This window comes from Sinocyclocheilus grahami, unplaced genomic scaffold, assembly GCF_001515645.1.
Source record: "Sinocyclocheilus grahami isolate Dianchi unplaced genomic scaffold, SAMN03320097.WGS_v1.1 scaffold668.1, whole genome shotgun sequence".
In the NCBI taxonomy this organism is placed as follows: Eukaryota; Metazoa; Chordata; class Actinopteri; order Cypriniformes; family Cyprinidae; genus Sinocyclocheilus; species Sinocyclocheilus grahami.
In genome coordinates this window covers 692,131-696,728 of record NW_015505847.1, presented here as the reverse complement: position 1 = coordinate 696,728, position 4,598 = coordinate 692,131, and the positions used below count along the sequence as shown (strand labels likewise).

The 4,598-nt window shown below is 42.1% G+C and overlaps 1 long non-coding RNA gene across 1 annotated transcript; it reads right to left on the bottom strand.

Moving 5' to 3' along the window:
* Nucleotides 1–942: 942 nt before the first annotated feature.
* On the bottom strand, nucleotides 943–2,516 carry LOC107558969 (uncharacterized). Its single transcript, XR_001605546.1, has 2 exons — nucleotides 2,161–2,516; nucleotides 943–1,819 (listed from the first exon to the last, which is right to left on the bottom strand). It is a non-coding gene; the product is annotated as an uncharacterized lncRNA (long non-coding RNA).
* Nucleotides 2,517–4,598: the final 2,082 nt, after the last annotated feature.

Sequence of the window (4,598 nt, the reverse complement as noted above, 5' to 3'; positions counted from 1 at the left end):
TGAAATAAATTCTAAAGATCCAAAAACTCCAGCAAGGAGACAGTGTTTATTTCTTGTTTTATTTTTTTTATTTTATTATTTTTTTTTACAAATAACTTATCTATTCCAAAGACAGTTTTCCCAGCTAAGATCAAAAACAATGAATATTCAAATGATTTTCTCCCCCTTTTCTCTTAACGGACAGATCTGATTATTCCTTTGGTTTCTTCAAACGTTAGTGGAACTAGCACAGAGTAATGTTTTTGGAGCCAAAATAGTCTCATATCAGAACTGCGTCGACTGAATGAATGCTCTCCACAGCCAAGTTATTTTAGCCTGGATACCAGAAGGATTTATAAATAATCTCATTCAGCTTTTCAATGCACTATTTATGCATTAGCACTCTCACAAGGATGGATGTCAAAACATTGTTTTAGTTCAATCAACTAATAAAGTTACAAAACTGCAACTTTATTACAGTTTAATAATAATAAAGATTAAATTCTGTAACATCTGTAAGTTAAGGCACTGTGCATATTGCCACAAACCATGATCCGTAACAGAGACCCACATAAAGACCGAAGGCACATGGTGAAATATTTCGCTGCACTCAGAGACACGACGCCTGTGCTTTGGCAATTTACAAATCCTGAAGCATAGAAGGCAGCGGCGAGCACTCGGTGTGTTAAAGCCCTTGTGAACACTCGTCCGCTGTTCGGAGGACACACGCACACAAGTCTTTCCTCTCAGACCCACATTACTGCAAACAATGGGAAAGAGCTCCATCAATGCATAGCAGAGAAACATCCCTTTCATGGCACAAAGGTATCAGTTCCTCTCATAGTAAACCTAGATTCCAGTTGTCACACAGGAACGTGTTTGTTATCTTGGGCTTTATGGACTTCCTGTGAACTGCTCCGAGGTCAAGTACCTTATTATTAATAAAATCTAGATCTTTTTCAGTTCAGTTTTGCTGCGTCTGCAGCTCGTACGCTGAATAGAGTGCTTGACAGAGCACTGTTTGCTGCACGCTGTTTCAGCATCCCTTTAGCTTCTCACAAACGCTCCATACTCATCTGAGAGAAACAAACGAAACAACAACAGAGAAATAAATGACGTCTATAAAGCTATACTTACAGGAAATACATGTGAATTCTTGAGAAAGAAAAGCTCGTTCTAAAACTATGTACAGTAAAATCTGTGGCGGAGACTCCTCTGTAAACTGTACATCTAAAACATGCAGGGGTTTTTTTTTCTTTTCTTTTTTGCATTTCATTGATCAAACAAAAGAACTGTGAGTTGAGCAGATTCCGCCCATGATCCTTTGGGAACAGCACTGATAAAGCAGTCACGATCAGTTCCCATGAAAAAGGCACACTGGCATCCAAAGCCACATCTGTAAACCGCGTGTGGATGAAATAAACGTGTCAATATCACCGGCAACACGAGCCTCTTCACGGATCAAGAGGGGAAATTTCCCTTGATCTCCCACACGATACGACACACACACACACACACAGAAACACACACACACAGAAACACACACACTGTACAGAGACAAGAGAGCTGTAAACATCATCCAGTCTTCAGTGGACATCACAAGACAAACAAACACACAATGACACTGAGGGGCAAAGAGGGAGCTTTAGAGAAGCCTCCAGCAGACGTGTGTCCCGGTGGAGAATGTTAGGTGTGTGTGTGGCTCAGAAATGCCGGGGGAATTCACACTCTTCACAGCGGTTGAGGGCAGGGTGGTTGAGGAAGGTGCAGGCAGTGCAGCTCCACTGAACACCGTCGTCCTCCTCGGGCTCCGACACGAGCCTGGCGCTCCGGCTGCCCTCTGAAACACACACACACACACACACACACACACACACAGTCAAAGCCTGCGCAGAGCACAGTCAGGAGGAAAGAGCTCAGAGACACACCCAGAGATGGGTCTCTCTTTAACGTCGAGAGAGCCTGTGGGATGCACACCTGACGAGCGCCACGACACAACAGACAGATCAAGCACAGAAAGAGAGGCACAGAGGAAGAAACTGACGATGCAGAGGTAGAGAAATAACGCTCTGGATGTTTCATGAAAAAAGCAGAAGCGTTCAGGGACAGAAAATCAAATGGAAAAGCAGCAGCAAAAATGTGCCAAGATCGTATTGAAAGTGTTGCGAGATTCAACCTGACCTTGTTTCGCAGGACCTTTGAGAGGTTTAGGAGGAACAGGACCCAAGAATCCAAGGTTGTCATAAAAGTTATGAATTGCAATGGGATTGAAGTCTGGCCCTAAAAATCAGAAGAACAGCGGTCAAAAACATCTAAAGGGAGCACGAGATGAGCTGTGATTGTACAATGTGTGCGTCAAGTTCTCAAAGTGTGGGAAAGGCCACTTTAACATGACTAATCGATGAATGCTGGCGTCTCGGCTTTAGAGAGAGATCACGACGTGAGCATGATGACTGACTCACACACACACACGTATGAACAGCTTCATTTAACCAGTCAGTCATGAAGACTCACTCGTGAGTCATTGTTAGGTTTGCCAGGTTGACAACCATCACTGCAAATGAAGACACTTTCGGTTAGGTCCAATTCAAACCCCTTACGTTTACTTCGAGAAGCTAGTGTTTTTTTAAGAAAACAAGCAGTTAGTAAACGAATAGAGTGCAAGTCTAAAAGGGGCAAGTTTTTAAAAAAGAATAGAATTAGAATAGAGAGTGCTAGAGTTAGAGGGTAAAATAAAGATGGAAGAGATGTGTTTTTAGCCGATTCTTGAAGATGGTGACTTACATAACTCTGAATGGTTGTTCATATGCATTTGAAATACATAAAATCACAACAGTGATCTGTGAAAAGTTTGGGATCAGAATGATTTTTAATGTTTTTTACAGGAGTCTCTTCTGCTCATCAAGGCTGCATTTATTTGATCAAAAATACAGGGGGAAAAAATGTATATTGTAAAATATTATTAGAATGTAAAACAGCTGTTTTCTCTGTGAATATCTGTTCAACTGTAGTTTATTCCTGTGATCAAAGCTGTATTTTCAGCATCATTCCTCCAGTCTTCAGTGTCACATGATCTTCAGAAATCAGTATAATATGCTGATCTGCTGCTCGAGAATTTATTGAGATGCACCTGTAAGTTTAAATTTTGAAAAGTCCATCCGCATGAGTGAGGACTCTTCAGAGAGCATGTGAGCAATTGAAAGCAATCGCCACACCGCATTCAAAACGGGATAAACAATGCATTTGTATTTAGTAATGCTATATATTTAGGTGCTAAATAATTAAGCAGGAAATATTAAACACGTTTGTATTTTAACAGTAATATTGACAGTAGCAACAATGTAATCATGTGCTGGATAACAGAGAAAATAAACGGGCCAAAAATGATATAATCTTTCCAGTAAAGCGCTCGGGCTTTCAGACTGGACAAGTGTCGCTCGAGGCAGATTCACTGGCTTCTTACTAGCATGGGACTGTTATTACCTGGGGTTATTATTAATACACTGTAATATTTACTGGCAGATGAACACACGGTCCAGGAAATGAAAACTACTCGGACGGGATTACAATGAGCTAGAAGTTTTGGTAATTATTACATTACCCCACCTCTCTACAAAACTAATCTTGTCAGAACAGGACTTTACACGCATTCACAAACGTGTCCAAATACACGTAATAATTTAGTGATGCCAGAACATGTATAAGCGCTGAGGGGTCTTTAAAGTAGCAAACACTGAAAACATGAATAACTCTAAACTTGGTTATTCAACAGACCAATATGAAGCTGGAAGCTAATTATATCATCTGAAGTGTCTGCTTGGAGCTTGTGAAATAATTGACAATGAAGTGTAACTGAAGAACTGTTTGAGTTAGGCGTCATATGGGCAAATATGTCTATACAAGGCAAACACAACACTGTTCGTTACATTTCACACACACTCACAGACTCACTCACAAACACACACAGACTCTCACTCACTCACACACACAGACTCTCACACACAGACACACTCACACTCACAGACTCTCACTCACACACACACACAGACTCTCACTCACACACACAGACTCTCACTCACACACACACACAGACTCTCACTCACACACACACACAGACTCTCACTCACACACACACACAGACTCTCACTCACACACACAGACTCACACTCACACACACAGACTCTCACTCACACTCACACACACAGACTCTCACTCACACACACACACACAGACTCTCACTCACACACACACACACACACAGACTCTCACTCACACACACAGACTCTCACTCACACACACAGACTCTCACTCACACACAGACACACACTCACACACACACACACACACACAGACACTCTCTCACAGATTCACACTCACACACAGACTCTCACACAGACACACACACACAGACTCTCACTCACACACAGACACACACACACACGCACGCACACACACACACACATACACACTCTCTCTCTCTCTCACAGATTCACACACACACAGACACACACACACAGACTCTCACTCACACACAGACACACACGCACGCACACACACACACATACACACTCTCTCACACACACACACTCTCACACACACACACACACACACACACACAC